At 43.0% G+C, this 21153-nt stretch overlaps 1 protein-coding gene and 1 pseudogene across 2 annotated transcripts in view; both read right to left on the bottom strand.

Moving 5' to 3' along the window:
• nalcn (sodium leak channel, non-selective) overlaps positions 1-21153 on the bottom strand; it is a 291484-nt gene that overhangs the window by 181200 nt on the left and 89131 nt on the right. The gene's annotated exons all lie outside the window — the stretch shown is intronic.
• Positions 894-1977, bottom strand: LOC135573771 (vimentin-like; annotated as a pseudogene).

The raw sequence follows: 21153 nt of genomic DNA, 5'->3' as shown, positions 1-21153 counted from the left end.
TAAGTTGAATCTTGGTCGAAAATGGGTCTTCCAAATGGACAATGACCCCAAGCATACTTCCAAAGTTGTGGTAAAACGGCTTAAGGACAACACAGTCAAGGTATTGGAGCGGTTATCACAAAAGAACCTGACCTCAATCCTATAGAAAATGTGTGGGCAGAACTGAAAAAGTGTGTGTGAGCAAGGAGGCCTACAACCTGACTCAATTACACCAGCAATGTCAGAAGGAATGGTCCAAACTTATTATTCCCACTTATTGTGGGAAGCTTGTGGAAGGCTACCCAAAACGTTTTACCCAAGTTAAACAATTTAAAGGCAATGCTACCAAATACTAATTGAGTGTATGTAAACTTCTGACCATCTCTCTACTATTATTCAGACATTTCACATTCTTAAAATAAAGTGGTGATCCTAACTGACCTAAGACAGGGAATTTTTGCGAGGATTAAATATCAGGAATTGTGAAAAACTGAGTTTAAATGTATTTAGCTAAGGCGTATGTAAACTTCCGACTTCAACTGTATATGGAATTCAAATAATTGAACCAACATCGGTCAATTGGTTGTTAAAAAAACGAAAATAACTGACATTTTGGTTAAACGCTCAGCACTAATTGTAACTCTATACTCCAGTAAATGTCAAGCTCAAATGCAGATCCTTATTATATCAATAAAGTAAGACGGGTAAGGAAATTAAGACCACAAATCCTATGGTTCCCATAGTTAAATATATATCAAATATGTGTAATCCAGTGTTTCTTTTGCAAAGGTCAAACTTCTCTGGCTAGTTAGTATACATTCATGTAAACACCCTCAGTTTTGTTACTTGGTAAGAGGTTGGCAGGCATGGTCAAGAAAGCGGACATATGGGTCTCGACTCAGGTGGTGTGTTGCTCAACATCCCGAAATGCCCAGCCTGGTCTCTTCTCAATCCAGCAGCTCCCTGTAAGTGATCTGTGTCCATCTTCAGCGTGATGTGAAGCATCTCCTGGTAGTTCTTCAGGAAATTGCTCATCTCTACCTTGGTCTTGCACAGCTGGTTTTCCAGGTGGGAAATGATGTCCTCTAGCACGCCAATGTTTTCCAGATGGGCATTCTCCATGTTCTCCAACTGCATCTCCATGGCAGCGTTCTGGGCCCTCAACCCGTCGATCTGGTTCTGGAAGTCTGTCACCTGTTGTGATCTCCTCCTTCATGTCCTCCTTCTTCCCAGAGACATCCTTGAGCTTCTCAAAGTTGCCCTTGTATCACTTGTCCTCCTCCTGGACGTTGCGGGCCATGGCAGCTTTGATCTCCATTCATGTTTGGGACAGGTAGGCAGCCAGGGCGTGTCTGATTCCAGCTTGGCAGACACCTTGGAGTCCTTCTTGAGACACCTCCTTATCATGGAGCTTCTTGAGGAACTGGATCTCGGCCACCAGCTGCTCTACGTGCCTCTCCAGGTCGGGCCTCTGCAGCGTGGCGTCGTCCACGTTCTAACGGAACTTCCTCAGGATCATCTCTGCCTTGTCCCGCAGAGACAGCTCCTCCTCCAGTTTCGTCCTCCACACCTCCACCTCCTCCTCAATGTAGCTCCTCTCGATGTCCACTGCCCCCTTCTCCTGGGTTAGCGCCTCAATCAGATCCCATATTTCCTTGAGTTTGAGCTTGTACTCTTCCCCAATGCCGCTGGGGCACCCCTAGTGGATGCACTTCAGATCATCCAGTTCCGCCTGCAGTTGGGCATTCCTCTGCTCCAATGTCTGAACCTGAAGCCCGCAAAGTGCACGTTCAGCTCCTGCATCTTGTCAGCATGCTAATTGTGGAATTCAGATCCCACCTCCACTGCTGTTGCAGAGGCACCCTGGTAGCCGGAGCATCCACGGCTGACTGTGGTGCCTGGGCAGTGGGATAGAGATGGGTTTAGTTGCTGCTGGGTCATGCTGGAAGAAGAACCACTCACGGCCAGGGTCTTGGAGCAGGAACCATTACCTCTCATGTTTGCAGTGTGGAGGACAATTATTGTAGGATCTGGAGGTTTGGTTGCTGTAGGATCTGGTTCAAACATAAAATCTGTTTGCTTGTGTGTTGAGAATAGTTCCACCACCGAGGAAAGCGTGTTTCCCTATTTTAAACTAATACAATTTCTCAGAGAAATATTTTTTGACACAAAAAAGGTAAGGTTGACAATTACATTGACACCCCTAAAGATTGTTCTAAATAAAGCAGTCAAAAGTTTAGTTTTTGGTCCCATATTCCAAGCATGCAATTACTACATCACATCTTTATTTCAGATTATTTCGTGCCCAATAAAAATTCACGGTAAATAATGTATTGTGTCATTTTGGAGTCACTTTTATCGTGAATAATAGAATATGTTTCTAAACACATCTATATTCATGTTGATGCTACCATGACTATGGATACTCCTGAATGAATCGTGACTAATGATGAGATAGACATTTACAGAGGGTCAAAGATCATACCCCCAAGACATGCTAGCCTCCCCTGTTATTGGTAATGGTGAGTGGATAGCATGCCATGGGGGTATCAAATCATCAAATCAAATTTTATTTGTCACATACACATGGTTAGCAGATGTTAATGTGAGTGTAGCGAAATGCTTGTGCTTCTAGTTCCGACAATGCAGTAATAACCAACAAGTAATCTAACTAACAATTCCAAAACTACTGTCTTATACACAGTGTAAGGGGATAAAGAATGTGTACATAAAGATATATGAATGAGTGATGGTACAGAGCAGCATAGGCAAGATACAGTAGATGGTATCGAGTACAGTATGTACATATGAGATGAGTATGTAAACAAAGTGGCATAGTTAGTGGCTAGTGATACATGTATTACGTAAGGATGCAGTAGATGATATAGAGTACAGTATATACGTATGCATATGAGATGAATAATGTAGGGTATGTAACATTATATTAGGTAGCATTGTTTAAAGTGGCTAGTGATATATTTTACATCATTTCCCATCAATTCCCATTATTAAAGTGGCTGGAGTTGAGTCAGTGTCAGTGTGTTGGCAGCAGCCACTCAATGTTAGTGGTGGCTCTTTAACAGTCTGATGGCCTTGAGATAGAAGCTGTGCCTTCTTCACGATGCTGTCTGTGTGAGTGGACCAATTCAGTTTGTCTGTGATGTGTATGCCGAGGAACTTAAAACTTACTACCCTCTCCACTACTGTTCCATCGATGTGGATAGGGGGGTGTTCCCTCTGCTGTTTCCTGAAGTCCACAATCATCTCCTTAGTTTTGTTGACGTTGAGTGTGAGGTTATTTTCCTGACACCACACTCAGAGGGCCCTCACCTCCTCCCTGTAGGCCGTCTCGTCGTTGTTGGTAATCAAGCCTACCACTGTTGTGTCGTCCGCAAACTTGATGATTGAGTTGGAGGCGTGCGTGGCCACGCAGTCGTGGGTGAACAGGGAGTACAGGAGAGGGCTCAGAACGCACCCTTGTGGGGCCCCAGTGTTGAGGATCAGCGGGGTGGAGATGTTGTTGCCTACCCTCACCACCTGGGGGTGGTCCGTCAGGAAGTCCAGTACCCAGTTGCACAGGGCGGGGTCGAGACCCAGGGTCTCGAGCTTGATGACGAGCTTGGAGGGTACTATGGTGTTGAATGCCGAGCTGTAGTCGATGAACAGCATTCTCACATAGGTATTCCTCTTGTCCAAATGGGTTAGGGCAGTGTGCAGTGTGGTTGAGATTGCATCGTCTGTGGACCTATTTGGGCGGTAAGCAAATTGGAGTGGGTCTAGGGTGTCAGGTAGGGTGGAGGTGATATGGTCCTTGACTAGTCTCTCAAAGCACTTCATGATGACGGAAGTGAGTGCTACGGGGCGGTAGTCGTTTAGCTCAGTTACCTTAGCTTTCTTGGGAACAGGAACAATGGTGGCCCTCTTGAAGCATGTGGGAACAGCAGACTGGTATAGGGATTGATTGAATATGTCCGTAAACACACCGGCCAGCTGGTCTGCGCATGCCCTGAGGGCGCGGCTGGGGATGCCGTCTGGGCCTGCAGCCTTGCGAGGGTTAACACGTTTAAATGTCTTACTCACCTCGGCTGCAGTGAAGGAGAGTCCGCATGTTTTCGTTGCAGGCCGTGTCAGTGGCACTGTATTGTCCTCAAAGCGGGCAAAAAAGTTATTTAGTCTGCCTGGGAGCAAGACATCCTGGTCCGTGACTGGGCTGGTTTTCTTCTTGTAGTCCGTGATTGACTGTAGACCCTCCCATACCTCTTGTGTCTGAGCCGTTGAATTGAGATTCTACTTTGTCTCTGTACTGACGCTTAGCTTGTTTGATAGCCTTGCGGAGGGAATAGCTGCACTGTTTGTATTCGGTCATGTTATCAGTCACCTTGCCCTGATTAAAAGCAGTGGTTCGCACTTTCAGTTTCACGCGAATGCTGCCATCAATCCACGGTTTCTGGTTAGGGAATGTTTTAATCGTTGCTATGGGAACGACATCTTCAACGCACGTTCTAATGAACTCGCACACCGAATCAGCGTATTCGTCAATGTTGTTATCTGACGCAATACGAAACATATCCCAGTCCACGTGATGGAAGCAGTCTTGGAGTGTGGAGTCAGCTTGGTCAGACCAGCGTTGGACAGACCTCAGCGTGGGAGCTTCTTGTTTTAGTTTCTGTCTGTAGGCAGGGATCAACAAAATGGAGTCATGATATGACACACAGACAGAGACGAGAGATAGAGAGAAGGAAGGAAAGAGAGATGGACAGCTCTGTAGCTCCGGAAGGATGAGGAAAAAGTGGAAAGGTTGTCTGTTGATCTTCGTCTCCTGGCACCTATACGGCTATATCATCTCAGGCAGGGTTCGCCACGCAAGCACACGAACACAAACAGTAGTTGGGATTGAACGTGACAACGCAGTTTGACATTTCCAGCTTTCAGACGCTCTCCCCCCACGGATGTTTGGGCTGAAGGGGTGTGTGTGTGTGTGTGTGTGTGTGTGTGTGTGTGTGTGTGTGTGTGTGTGTGTGTGTGTGTGTGTGTGTGTATGCGAGTGTAAGTCTTACACTATTAACTGAGTGAAGGCTATATTTTTACCTCTGTAAATCAGTCTGCCGGTCTCCCAAACGTTCTCTCACACACACACACACACACACAGCGTCTACTACCTCTGTCTGCCTGCTCCCCTGCCTTCACCAGTCACCCACCCTGGATAGAAGAGCTCTATTGTCTATCCCCCTATCTTTATTTCATCTAAAAAAAGATATACAGAAACACTGTCATACACCCGAGGTGACATGGCCTACTTTGAGAAGCCGTAAGTGTCTGTGTGTGTGTGTTCACATTGGTGTGTCTGGTGAAGCTGGGCAATATGGGAGCGGGATGTCAAAATGAATTTAACAGCCCCCGTTGTGAGACATGATAGCGCTTTCACTCCGTTTGATGCTATCTATTTTGCTTCCCCACATGTTGGAGGGTTGCTTATTAGCGCCACTTCTCATGAGTCTTTGAAACGTCAGGTGTACGCCTACACCGACGCCCACACCCATACACAGCTTCTCGTGCCTTGGCAACATCAGGTGCTAAGGCTGACACACAATTAGTGTATGTTTTGGCAGGAAGTCTGGAAAAATGTCACTTTTCAGCCTCGAATCAAACAGCAAAGGAGGACGGCTCCTTAAGACATCTCACATGTAGCCTCGAGCATCTTCACAGCATCTTCACAGCACAATATTTACTTTCAAATCAATGGAACAATTCAAACCTAGTGCGATCCTAGTGAGTTGCCCTTAAGCCCTTAGAAATTAATTGGAAAAAGCAGTGAACTTAACCAATACCAAATACAAAACTGCTACACGACAAAATGTCAATAGTAATGATTGTATAGATTAGATATGCAGATATTGCTGTACAAGTAGATAAAAGGCACCCTCTTCATATACACTGAACAAAAAAATGAGTGCAACATGTAAAGTGTTGGTCCCATGTTTCAGGAGCTGAAATAAAAGATCCCAGAAATGTTCCATACGCAACAAAAAGCTTATTTCTCAGAGATTCTGTGCACACATTTGTTTACATCCCTGTTTGTGAGCATTTCTCCTTTGCCAAGATAATCCATCCACCTGACAGGTGTGGCATATCAAGAAGCTGAATAAACAGCATGATCATTACACAGCTGTACCTTCTGCTGGGAACAATAAAAGGCCACTCTAAAATGTGCATTTGTCACACAACACAATCAAATCGTATTTGTCATATGCGCCGAATACATCAGTAGACCTCACAGTGAAACGCTTACTTTACAAGCCCTTAACCAACAACGCAGGTTTATGAAAAATATGTGTTAAGTAAAAACTAAGAAATCAAAGTAACAAATAATTATATAGCAGCAGTAAAATAACAATAGTGAGGCTATATACAGGGGGCACCGGTGAGTCAATGCCACAGATGTCTCAAGTTTTGAGATGTCTCAAGTTTTGAGGGAGCGTACAATTGGCATGCTGACTGCAGGATTGTCCACCAGAACGGTTGCCAGAGAATTAAATGTTAATTTCTCTACCATAAGTCACCTCCAACGTTGTTTCAGAGAATTTGGCAGTACTTCCAACCGGCCTCACAACCGTAGACCACGTGTAACCACGCCAGCCCAGGACCTCCACATCCAGCTTCTTCACCTGCGGAATATTCTGACAATAGCCACCCGGACAGCTGATAAAACTGTGGGTTTGCATAACCTAAATATTTCTGTACAAACTGTCAGAAACCGTCTCATAGAATCTGCATGCTCGTCGTCCTCATCAGGATCTTAACCTGACAGCAGTTCGGCATCGTAATCGTCTTCAGTGGGCAAATGCTCACCTTCGATGGCCACTGGCATGCTGGAGAAGTGTGCTCTTCATGGTTGAATCCCGGTTTCAAGTGTACCGGGCAGATGTCAGACAGCGTGTATGGCTATGTGTGGGCGAATGGTTTGCTGATATCAACATTGTGAACAAAGTGCCCCATGGAGCGGTGGGGTCATGGTATGGGCAGGCATAAACTACAGACAACGAATACAATTGCATTTTACTGATGGCAATTTGAATGCAGTGACGAGATCCTGAGGCCCATTGTCGTGCCATTCATCTGCCACCATCACCAGTTCCTGCAATATCCAGCAACTTCGCACAGACATTGAAGAGGAGTGGGACAACATTCCACAGGCCACAATCAACAGCCTGATCAACTCTGAGTGAAGTCGCACTGCATGAGGCAAATGGTGGTCACACCAGATACTGACTGGTTTTCAGATCCACAACCCTACCTTTTTTTTTTTTTTACTTCTTTGGGATAGGGGGCAGCATTTTCACTTTTGGATGAATAGCATTCCCAGAGTGGACTGCCTCCTACTCAGTCCCAGATGTTAATATATGCATATTACTATTAGTATTGGACAGAACACACTGACGTTTCTAAAACTGTTTAAATGATGTTTGTGAGTATAACAGAACTCATATGGCAGGCAAAAACCTGAGAAAACAATCCTAACAGGAAGTGGGAAATCTGAGGTTTGTAGTTTTTGAACTCAACCAATATCCCACTGCGTATTCAATAGGGGTATGTTGCACTTCCTAAGGCTTCTACTAGATGTCAAACATCTTTAGAACGTTGTTTCAGGCTTCTCATGTGATGTGGGACCGGATGGGAGATCTTTGAGTCAGTGGTCTGCCTACAGCCTCGTTCTCAGTCACGCGCTTTCACTTGAGAGGTAGCTGTCGTTCCATTGCTTTTCAACAGACAATGGAATTCTCCGGTAGGAACATTATTGAATATTTATGATAAAAACATCCGAAAGATTGATTCTATACTTAGTTTGACAAGTTTCTTCGACCTGTAATATAACTTTTTGAACGTGTCGTCCGAATGGACCAGATCGTGCATTTGGATTTGTTTGCCAAGCGCCCTAAGAAAAGAAGCTATTGGACATAAATGGACATAAATGATGGAACTGCGATTCCTGTGAGTGCATTCTGATGAAGATCATCAAAGGTAAGTGAATATTTCTAATGCCATTTATGAATAATGTTGACTACCCAACATGGCGGATATTTCTCTGGCTGGTTTGGGCTCTGAGCGCTGTTCTCAGATTATGCTTTTTCCGTAAAGTTTTTTTGAAATCTGACACAGCGGTTGCATGAAGGAGAAGTGTATCAATATTTCCATGTCTAAAAATTGTATTATCATCAACATTTATAATGAGTATTTCTGTAAATTCATGTGGCTCTGCAATATCACTGCATGTTTTGGAACTACTGAACGTAACACGCAAAACATACATCAAATCAAATCAAATTTATTTATATAGCCCTTCGTACATCAGCTGATATCTCAAAGTGCTGTACAGAAACCCAGCCTAAAACCCCAAACAGCAAGCAATGCAGGTGTAGAAGCACGGTGGCTAGGAAAAACTCCCTAGAAAGGCCAAAACCTAGGAAGAAACCTAGAGAGGAACCAGGCTATGTGGGGTGGCCAGTCCTCTTCTGGCTGTGCCGGGTGGAGATTATAACAGAACATGGCCAAGATGTTCAAATGTTCATAAATGACCAGCATGGTCGAATAATAATAAGGCAGAACAGTTGAAACTGGAGCAGCAGCACAGTCAGGTGGACTGGGGACAGCAAGGAGTCATCATGTCAGGTAGTCCTGGGGCACGGTCCTGTATTGTGTAACATGAAGTCCTATGAGTGTCATCTGATGAAGATCATCAAAGATAGTGATTTATTTTATCTCTATTTGTGCTTTTTGTGACTCCTCTCTTTGGCTGGAAAAATGGCTGGGTTTTTCTGGGAGTTGGTGGTGACCTAACAATCGTTTGTGGAGCTTTCGCTGTAAAGCATTTTTGAAATCAGACACTGTGGCTAGAATATTCAGAATTCTATGGTGCCTAATACTTATATGTTTGAGAAATTAGATTTATGAGATTTCTGTTGATTTGTATTTGGGGCCCTGCAATTTCCTTGGCTGTTGACAAGGGGTTCCGCTAGCGGAACGGGGTTCTAGACAGGTTTTAAGGTATCTGTGGCCAACAGATGCATATCTGTATTCCCAGGCCGTGTGATGTCCACAGATTATAGCCAACTGAATTTATTTAAATGGACTGACTTCCTTATATGAACTGTAACTCAGTAAAATCTTAGAAATTGTTGCATGTTGGGTTAATATTTTTGTTCTGTGTAATATGTGAATAATATTATTTCATCAGGCCTGAGTTACATATGATTCGTCTTTTATTACAAGTTAGCCTAGTAATTCTCAGGTCAACCAAGAACAATCCTCTTGTCTTGCAACAGGTGGTGTAACTCCCACAATCCCTCAATTGACAGTGCAGAGGTAGTTGTGGTGTTTGATGGAAGACTATGGAAGACGCCAGCAGCATCATCAACAAAATGTTGCCCGTGCCTCAAAGTGTTGAGCCCAAACACAAACTTGTTCATCCCTGGCACATTTTTTGGGCTGGCGCCCGCATTGCCTTCATTGCTTATAATAACTTTGGATACGTGTGCGTTCCTATCAAAGTAAGTGCCTTATTACGTTATCCTTATAGTTTCTGTATAGCGTGTTCTCGTTTCTACTGTAGCATACCATATGTATGTATGGAGCATAATGTATGCAGTTTTATTCACATTTTCAAGTACAGGTGACAAATCATGCATTCCAATTCTTACATACAGTTGAAGTTGGGAAGATTACAAACACTTAGGTTGGAGTCATTAAAACTCGTATTTCAACCAATCCAAAAATGTCCTGTTAACAAACTATAGTTTTGGCAAGTCGGTTAGGACATCTACTTGTGCATGACACAAGTGATTATTCCAACAATTGTTTACAATATTTCACTTATAATTCAGCGTACAACAATTCCAGTGAGTCAGAAGATCACATACACTAAGTTGACTGTGCCTTTAAACAGGTTGGAAAATTCCAGAAAATGATGTCATGGCTTTAGAAGCTTCATATAGGCTAATTGGCTAAATTTGAGTCAATTAGAGGTGTACCTGTGGATGTATCTCAAGGCCTACCTTCAAACTCAGTGGCTCTTTGCTTGACATCATGGGAAAAATCTAAAGAAATCAGCCAAGACCTCAGGAAAGAAATTGTACACCTCCACAAGTCTGGTTCAACCTTGGGAGAAATGTCCAAATACCTGAAGGTACCACGTTCATCTGTACAAACAATAGTACGCAAGTATAAACGCCATGGGAACATGCAGCCGTCATACCGCTCAGGAAGGAGATGCGTTCTGTCTCCTAGAGATTAACGTAATTTGGTGTGAAAAGTGGAAATCAATCCCAGAACAACAGCAAAGGACCTTGTGGAGGAAACAGGTACAAAAGTATCTATATCCAAAGTAAAATGAGTCGTATATCGATATAACCTGAAATGCCGCTCAGCAAGGAAGAAGCCACTGCTCCAAAACCGCCATAAAAAAAGCCATGCGACGGATTGCAACTGCACATTGGAGACAAAGATCGTACTTTTTGGAGAAATGTCCTGGTCTGATGAAACAAAAATAGAACTGTTTGGCCATAATGACCATCGTTATGTTTGGAGGAAAAAGGGGCATCCCAACCGTGAAGCAAGAGGGTGGCAGCATCATGTTGTGGGGATGCTTTGCTGCAGGAGGGACTGGTGCACTTCACAAAATAGATGGCATCATGAGGCAGGAAAATTATGTGGATATATTGAAGCAACATCTCAAGACATCAGTCAGGAAGTTAAATTGGTCGCAAATGGGACTTCCAAATGGACAATGACACCAAGCATACTTCCAAAGTTGTGGAAAATGGCTTAAGGACAACAAAGTCAAAGTATTGGAGTGGCCATCACAAAACCCTGACCTCAATCCTATAGAAAATGTGTGGGCAGAACTGAAAAACTTGTGGAAGGATACCCAAATTGTTTGACCCAAGTTAAACAATGTAAAGGCAATGCCACCAAATACCAATTGAGTGTATGTAAACTTCTGACCCACTGGGAATGTGATGAAAGAAATAAAAGCTTAAATAAATCATTATCTCTACTACTATTCTGACATTGCACATTCTTAAAATAAAGTGGTGATCCTAACTGACCAAAGACAGGGAATTTTTACTACGATTAAATATCAGGAATTGTGAAACACTGAGTTTAAATGTATTTGGCTAAGGTGTATGTAAACTTCCCACTTCAACTGTAGATTGCAATAGACACATATGATGAGTGTAAAATATATTTTTTTTAAGGTTGTACTGATTATGATGAGCTAATGCTCAGCTCATTGCAAGCTATGTGTGGTGCCACGTTTGTTGACATCATGCAATGCATTCTGGTTGCCACCTGTCAAACCAAAGATGTTATAATAAAATGAGGTGAAGGGATGGTTCACTCGTCTTTCGAGTAAACTTCCAGAAGTGTATGATGGAAGTGAATGATGGTAGAAGACACACCCCCTACAACATGCATACTGTCCAACTCATCTTGTCACCTATAGCGATGGGCACAAACTACCCATTGTCGGATTACTTTTTAAAAATGTAAGTGTTTTAGTCAATTATTTTGATCACTGGTGAGGTCACCCCGTGATGTGATGAATTGTAAATAGTAATTGGCTAATTCAAATTATGGTTTCTGTCAGCCGTGAGACAGCTAAACATGACAGCTTGTGTTAGGTCACTCTTTCCTCAGCACATTCACTAACCTAGCTTTCATTTTCTGGTTTGGGTGAGAATTCTGTTGTACTGTCGCTACTTCTGTGAATGTCTGAACATTGAATCCAAAAATAAACTGCTCATATTGAGGACATGCCGTTTTGCAGAAACAGAGTGGCCAGCGCAAACGCTGACTCTTGTGTCAACTGTAACTTGATGTTCTAAATAAGTGTTGTCATCACACCGGTTGGAGCGTACGCTGCAGGGACCACTGTAGAATGACCTCACCTGTGTGTTTCTACATGTTAACATGAAACAGACAAACAGAAACTGCCCATTTAAAAAAACGAATTGGTGCAAAAAGATAACAATGAAAAAAATGGCCTTTAGCTTTCAGAATATCTACCCATCCCCATTATAGAACATAGTCTACCGCCATGCTAGAATACAATGCCATTCTAGAAGAGGAACAACTAGATTTCCGATGGTGCCGTAATGCAAGTTCCCCCACCAATGCAAAACAGCAACAGAAAGACATACAGACCATGGTGGCATATTTTCCTGCTGCTTCTGCTAGCTCAGACTGACAAAAAGGAAAACTGGCACACTAGATGGCACAAATTGGCACTCTAGACTGGCACATTGAATAGCTAGGCCTACTGTACATTACTGGAACACAGCATGTGGGAGAGATATCACACAGGAAATGTTAACAACAGCCGAGGTGCCACAGTGTGTGTGTGTGTGTGTGTGTGTGTGTGTGTGTGTGTGTGTGTGTGTGAGAGAGAGCGTGTGTCACTGCATCCGTTTATGCAGTATTGCAGAACACCTTGATCTGGATGGGAAGGTTGACCCACCTACAAGAATTTGCAACGTTTTTAACATCTTTAAACAACATTCACTCGCTAGCCTCATCTGATGATTACTTCAAGAATGAGCTTTGCACATAATTCCCATTCAGATCACCTTGAACAGGCTGCTGGTAACCTGTTGTGCAGGTCTTTTTTATTTTTATTTGACCTTTATTTAACTAGGCAAGTCAGTTAAGAACAAATTCTTATTTTCAATGACGTCCTAGGAACAGTGGGTTAACTGCCTGTTCAGGGGCAGAACGACAGATTTGTACCTTGTCAGCTTGGGGATATGAACTTGCAACCTTTCGGTTACTATTCCAAAGCTCTAACCACTAGGCTACCCTGCCGTCTTACTTAGTGTGTCTGACAGTGGAAAAGATTAGGCATCAGAGAAAAGGGTAGAGACAGAGACACAGAGAGTGTGTGTGTCTCTGTATGATTGCTAATGGGGGGGGGGTAATAGAGCTGGAACCAGGATGGGTTAGGGGTCAGTGTTGCAGGCGGAACAGACTGTACTGAATCAATAACCCCTGGGTCTGGGTTATCCATAGTAGTGTACTTATTATTTCCGGGGCAGGGTCAGGGGGATGGGGGCTGAGGCTGAAGACTGGGGCCTATGGGCAAGGGAATGGGGGCCAGGGCTCTAGGCTGGGGCCTGGGGGTGGTGAGTGTTACGGCAGCCTCACCTCGACACGTATTGGAACACTGGTTCAGAATCCACAGAAGAAACCATTTGGAGTTCCCATCTTTGTTTCACATTGCAAATGTAGGACAACTGTCTGTCAGTCTGTCTGTCAGTCAGTCCCACATTTTATCCTTAACATTTGTTAGGTATACAGAGATTCATAAACTTAAGCCTCTCTCAACGTCTCTGGGTTAAATGTAGAAGAGACATTTCAGTTGAATACATTCAGTTGGATAACTGACTAGGTATTTCCCTTTCCCAATCCTCTCTTACTCTCACACTCATCTCTTACTCACCCCCCCCCCCCCCTACATCTCTCTCTTACTCACCCTCCCTCTCCAACCACCCTCTCTGTGCAGACTGTCATAGTTATGCCCATTGTAATTATGGTTTGGGAAAAAGCCAGGGGCTAATTAGCATGTACGAGGCCTGTGGAGAGAGAGACAGGAGACCCCATTAACCTCTTGTACCTCATCTCCACTAGGAGACTCGCTGCTGTTAACAACATTACATTTACATAACAACAATGTGTTGTAGGAATAGTGCTCGGAATTTGTCCTGACTGCATGGCCTTACCAGGACCCTAGAAACCACAAACTAAATATTTATCCTTGTCAGGCCATATGGTCAGGTAAAATCTCCTGCCCCTAAATGTATGTACAGTGCCTTCAGAAAACACTTTTTTACACCTTTTGTTGTGTTACAGCCTGAAATGAAATGTTTGTCACTGGCCATAGACAATAATCCATAAATTTAAAGTGGAATTAGATGTTTCTAAATTTGTACAAATTAATTTAAAACGAAAAACTGAAATGTCTTGAGTCAATAAATATTCAACCTCTTTGTTATGGGTAGCCTAAATAAGTTCAGGAGTAAACATGTGCTTAAAAAGTCACATAATACATTGCATGGACTCTCTCTGTGTGCAATAATAGCATTTAACATGATTTTTGAATGACAACCTTATCTCAGTAACACATACAACATCATCTGTGCGGTCCCTCAGTTGAGCAGTGAATTTCAAACACAGAATCAACCACAAAGACCAGGGAGTTTTTCCCATGCCTCGCAAAGAAGATCACCTATTGGTAGAAAAAAGCAGACACTGAATATCCCTTTGATCATGGTGAAGTTAATAATTACACTGTGGATGGTGTATCAATACACCCAGTCACTACAAAGATACAGGCGTCCTTCCTAACTCAGTTTCCGGAGGGAAAGGAAGCCGGTCAGGGATATCACAAAGGAGGCCAACGGTGACATTAAAAAAAGTTACAGAGTTTAATGGCTGTGATAGAAGAAAACTGAGAATGGATCAGCCACATTGTAGTTACTCCTCCATACTAACCTAAACATGCATCCTGTAAGGCAACACAACACTAAATTAATACTGCAAACAAATTGGCAAAGCAATTCACTTTTTGTCCTGAACACAGTGTTATGTTTGGGGCAAATCCAATACAACACAATGCTGAATACCACTCTCCATATTTTCAAGCACAGTGGTGGCTACATCATGTTATGGGTATGCTTGTAATCGTTAAAAAAAAATGGAATTGAGCTAAGCACAGGCAAAATCCTAGAGGAAAACATTGTATAACTTATTTGGGCTTAGGGGCAGTATGTTGACGTCTGGATGACAAGCGTGCCGAAAGTAAACTACCTGTTACTCAGGCCCAGAAGCTAGGATATGCATATAATTGGTAGAATTGGATAGAAAACACGGTAGTTTCCAAAACTGTTAAAATAATGTCTGTGAGTATAACAGAACTGATATGGCAGGCAAACACCTGAGGAAAATCCATCCAGGAAGTGGGATTTTTTGATGTGGGTGGTTTTCAATAGAATGCCAATTGAGTATCTAATGGATTAAGACCCAGATTGCAGTTCCTATGGCTTCCACTAGATGTCAACAGTCGTTAGACACTGTTTTCAGACTTGTTTTCTGAAAAATTAAGAAGACTGGGACCTTTCTGTCAGGGGACTGGGGAAGCATGCAGTGCTGGTTTGCGCGTGTGACTGTGTGCATGCCCGTCGTTCTTTTTCCTTTATATTGAATACGCAATTGTCCGGTTGAAATATTATCGATTATTCAGACAATTGACAACCTGAGGATTAATTATAAACATCGTTTGACATGTTTCGACAAACTTTACCGGTACTATTAGGATGTATTCGTCTGCATGTTTTGACCGCCTTTGAGAAAGTGGATTCTTGTGACTGCAACCATATTAAGATTTTCAAAAGGAAAGTGATTAATTTTATCGCTATTTCTGAATTTCGTGACTCCTCTACTTGGTTGGAAAATGTTTGTATGCTTTTGTAAGCGGGGCACTGTCTTCAGATAATCGCATGGTATGCTTTCGCCGTAAAGACTTTTTGAAATCTGACAAAGCGGCTGGATTAACAAGAATTTAATCTTAAACCGATGTATAACACTTGTATTTTTATGAATGTTTATTATGACTATTTCTGTATTTTGAATTTGGCGCTGTGCACTTTCACTAGATGTTCTTGAGGTGCCGCTACGCACAACCGTAGCGGCGCGCCTGCGCCAGACAGGATAACCTAAAACACAAGGCCAAATCTACATTGGGGTTGCTTACCAAGAAGACAGTGAATGTTCGAAGTGGTTGCAAGATGGCGTCGACAGAAGTGGCAGCTCCTAAGCAACTTTGCAGTATTTTGTTTTTTTGTGTTATTTCTTAAAGTTCTTTTGTCTTATTACATACAGCTGTAATAAACGGTTGGGTATCATAGCGGCGGTAACTCACTAACCAGCATTATGACCAGGAACACGACTTTGCCGAATTGGATCCTTTGCTCGTACTCCCCAGGGCAATTTAACTTATCTCAGAGGCTGCTCAAAGACACCGCAGGCGGAGAAGAGGTATTCGGAGTGGACTTCTAGTTCGACTCAGGTGTGCACACCATCTACCGCTTCTGAGTATATTTCTCGCTAAAGTTCAGTCACTGGACAATAAAGTAGAAGAGCTCAGGGCGAGGATCTCCTACCAGAGAGACACATCAGGAAATGTAACATACTCTGTTTCACTGAATCATGTCCCTCTCGGGATATACTGTCCCCGTCCATACAGCGCGCTGTGTTCTCAATACATCGCGCAGACAGGAATAAAGAACTCTCTGGGAAGAAGGACGGTGGTGTATGTTTCATGATTAACTACATATGGTCTGATTGTGATAACGTACAGAAACACAAGTCCTTTAGTTCACCCGACCTATAATATCTCACAATCAAATGCCGACCGCATTACCTTCCAAGAAAATTATCTGTGGTCATAATCACAGCCGTGTATATTCCACCTCAAGCCAATACCACGATGGCCCTCACGGACCTACACTGGACTTCATGCAAACTGGAAACCACAAATCCTGAGGCCGCATTTATTGTAGATGGGGAAATTAACAAAGCAAATTTGAGGAAAACGCTACCGATGTTATATCCACAGATTTACCAGAGTATGTACTACAGTCAAACACTTGACCACTGCTACTCCCCCTTTCAAAATGTCTACAAGACCCTCCCCCGCCCTCCCTTCAGCAAATCAGATCACAACTCCAATTTGCTCCTCCATTACTATAGACAGAAAGTCAAACAGGAAGCACCCGTATTGAGGTTTATTCAAAGCTGGTCTAACCAATCGGAATTCATGCTTCAAGATTGTTTTGACCCCGCAGACTGGGATATGTTCCGGGTAGCCTCTGAGAATTACATTAACGTATACACGGACACGCTGACTGAGTTCAATAGGAAGTGTATAGTGGACGTTGTTCCCATTCTGACAAAACCTACCCAAACCAGAAACTGTGAATAGATGGTAACATACGTGCAAAACTGAAAGCGCAAACAGCCACATTTAACCATGGCAAGGTGACTGGGAATATGGTTGAATTTAAACAGTGTAGTTATTCCCTCCATAAGGCAATCAAACAGGCAAAACATCAGTACAGCGACAAAGTGGAGTCACAATTCAACGACTCAGACATCAGACATATGTGGCAGGGTCTACGCACAACCGTAGATTGCAAAAGGAAAACCAGCCACATCGGGGACAACGACGTCTTGCTCCAGGACAACCGAAACACCTTCTTTGCCCACTTTGAGGATAACACAGTGCCACCGACGAGGCCCGCTTCCAAGGACTGTGGGCTCTCATTCTCTGTGGCCGACGTGAGCAAGACATTTAAGAGTGTTAACCCTCACAAGGCTGCTGGCCCAGATGGCATCCCTAGCCGCGTCCTCAAAGCATGTGCAGAGAAGCTGGCTTGAGTGTTAACGGACATATTCAATCTCTACGTATCCCAGTCTGCTGTCCCCACTTGCTTCAAGATATCCACCCTTGTTCCTGTTCCCAAAGAAACCACAGGTAACTGAACTAAATAACTATTGTCACTTCTGTCATCATGAAGTGCTTTGAGAGGCTAGTTAAGAGTCATATCACCTCTACCTTAACTGACACCCTAGACCCACTTCAATTTGTATAGCGCACCAATAGATCCACAGACGATACAATCGTCATTACGCTGCACACTGCCCTAAGAGGAATACCTATGTAAGAATGCTGCTTATTGACTTTAGCTCAGCATTCAACACCATAGTGCCCTCCAAGCTCATCATTAAACTTTGGCCCTGGGTCTGAACCCCGCCCTGTGAAACTGGGTCCTGGACTTCTTGCCGACCCACCCCAGGTGGTGAAGGTAAGAAACAACATATCCACTTTGCTGACTCTCAACACAGCCCCACAATGGTGCGTCCTCAACCTCCTTCTGTACTCCCTGTTCACCCATGACTGCGTGGCCACGCACGCCTCCAACTCAATCATCAAGTTTGCAGACGACACAACAGTAATAGGCCTGATTAGCAACAATGATGAGACAGCCTACAGGGAGGAGGAGAGGGCCAATGTGGAGTGGTGCCATGAAAATAAACTCTCCCTCAAAGACTTCAAAACAAAGGAGCTGATCATGGATTTCAGGAAACAGCAGAGGGAGCACACACCTATCCAAATTGACGGAACCACAGTGGAGAAGGTGGAAAGCTTCAAGTTCCAAATCCACATCAATGACAATCTGAAATGGTCCACTCACACAGAAATTTGGCTTGGTCCCTAAGACCCTCACAAACCTCTGGTACGGCAACTACACAGCCCACAACCGCAGGGCTCTCCAGAGTGTCATGCGGTCTGCACAACGCATCACCAGGGGCAAACTACCTGTCCTCCAGGACACCTACAGAACCCAATGTCACAGGAAGGCCAAAAATTTCAACAAGGACCTCAACCACCCGAGTCACGGCGTGCTCACACCGCTTTCATCAGGAAGGCGAGGTCAGTACAGGTGCATCAAAGCAGGGACTGAGAGACTGAAAACAGCTTCTATCTCAAGGCCATCAGACTGTTAAATAGCCATCGCTACCCGACTACCGCCCAGATACTCAGCCCTGCACCTTAGAGGATGCTGCCCTATATACATAGAATCATTGGCCACTTTAATAATGGAACACTAGCCTCTTTAATAATGTTTACATACTGCTTCACTCATCTCATACACTTGAAGTCGGAAGTTTACATACACTTAGGTTGGAGTCATTAAAACTAGCTTTTCAACCACTCCACCATTTTCTTGTTAAACTATAGATTTGGGAAGTCGGTTAGGACATCTACTTTGTGCATGACACAAGTAATTTTTCCAACAATTCTTTACAGACAGATTATTTCACTTATAATTCACTGTATCACAATTCCAAGGAGTCAGAGGTTTACATACACTAAGTTGACTGTGTCTTTATGGCTTGGAAAATTACAGAAAATGATGTCATGGCTTTAGAAGCTTCTCACAGGCTAATTGACATCATTTGAGTCAATTGGAGGTGTACCTGTGGATGTATTTCAAGACCTACCTTCAAACTCAATGCCTCTTTGCTTGACATCGTGGAAAAATCAAAAGAAATCAGCCAAGAACTCAGAAAACAAAATGTGTAGACCTCCACAAGTCTGGTTCATCCTTGGGAGCAATTTCCAAACGCCTGAAGGGAAACAAACAATAGTATGCAGGTATAAACACCATGGGACCAGATGAACGTACTTTGGTGCAAAAAGTGTAAATCAATCCCAGAACAACAGCAAAGGACATTGTGATGATGCTGGAGGAAACAGTTACAAAAGTATCTATATCCACAGTAAAATGAGTCCCATATTGACATGACCTGAAAGGCCACTCAGCAAGGACTCCAAAACCACCCTAAAAATGCCAGACTACGGTTTACAACTGCACATGGGGACAAAGATCATACTTTTTGGGGAAATATCCTCTGGTCTGATGAAACAAAAATAGAACTGTTTGGCCATAATGACCATCGTTATGTTTGGAGGAAAAAGGGGAAAGGCTTGCAAGCCGAAGAAAACCATCCCAACCGTGAAGCACAGGAGTGGCACCATCATATTGTGGGGGTGCTTTGCTGCAGGAGGGACTGGTGCACTTCACAAAATAGATGGCATCATGAGGCAGTACAATTATGTGGATATATTGAGGCAACATCTCAAGACATCAGTCAGGAAGTTAAAGCTTGGTCGCAAATGGGTCTTCCAAATGGACAATGATGGACAATGACCAAGCATACTTCCATTTTTGTGGCAAAATGGCTTAAGGACAACAAAGTCAAGGTATTGGAGTGGCCATCACAAAGCCCTGACCTCAATCCTATAGAACATTTGTGGGCAGAACTGAGAAAGTGTGTGCGAGCAAGGAGGCCTACAAACCTGACTCAGTTACACCAGCTCTGTCAGGAGGAATGGGCCAAAATGCACCCAACCTATTGTGGGAAGCTTGTAGAAGGCTACCTGAAACATTTGGCCCAAGTTAAACAATTTAATGGTTAATGCTACCAAATACTAATTGGTAGCATTTTGACCCACTGGGAATGTGATGAAAGAAATAAAGGCTGAAATAAATCATTCTCTCTATTATTATTCTTACATTTCACATTTTAAAATAAAGTGGTGATGCTAACTGACCTAAGACAGGGAATGTTTACTTGGATTAAATGTCAGGGATTGTGAAAAACTGAGTTTAAATGTATTTCGCTAAGGTGTATGTAAACTTCCGACTTCAACTGTATGTACATACTGTATTCTATTCTGCTGTATTTTATTCAATGTCACCCCGACATTGCTCGTCCTAATATTTATAGATTTGTGTATTGTTAGAAATCACTGCACTCTCAGAGCTAGGAACACAAGCATTCCACTACAACCGCAATAACATCTTCTAAATATGTGTATGTGACCAATAACAAGTTACTGTTTCGATTTAAATCGACTTGAAAATCTATCGCAAGACCTGAAAATGGTTATGGCTGTCTTGCAATGATCAACAACCAATTTGACAGAGATTGAACAATTATGGGCAAATGTTGCACAATCCAGATGTGAAAAGCTCTTAAGAGACTTACCCAGAAAGACTCACAGCTGTAATCGCTGCAAAAAGGGCTTCTACAAAGTATTGACTCAGGGGTGTGAATATTTTTGTAATTAGATAAATAAAAATACATTTGTACAGATTTTATTTAACCTTTATTTAACTAGGCAAGTTACGACGTAATTGTCAATACATTTGCCACATTTTCTAAAAACATGTTTTCAATTTGTCATCGGGTATGGTGTATAGATGGGTATGAAACATTTTGAATTCAGACTGTAACAACTAAATGTGGAATAAATCATGGGGTATGAATACTTTTTGATAAGAGCGTCTGCTAAATGACTTAAATGTAAAATGTAAATGATGACACTGTATTCTCACAGTGTGTGGTTATTTTGCCAAACAAGAAATATCCACAACACCTACAACCCAAAACAAACTATTTTGAGTGGTAAAGTCGGTTAGACAGTTCCCCTCTACAGCTTCATGTCAGATTAGGAGTTGTACAGGGCAAGTTCACACTTCTTGGGGGCTCATC

The sequence above is a fragment of the Oncorhynchus nerka genome, linkage group LG1 (genome assembly GCF_034236695.1).
Source record: "Oncorhynchus nerka isolate Pitt River linkage group LG1, Oner_Uvic_2.0, whole genome shotgun sequence".
In the NCBI taxonomy this organism is placed as follows: domain Eukaryota; kingdom Metazoa; phylum Chordata; class Actinopteri; order Salmoniformes; family Salmonidae; genus Oncorhynchus; species Oncorhynchus nerka.
Note: the sequence above shows the minus strand (reverse complement) of the source record. Positions and strands in the feature narration are given on the sequence as shown.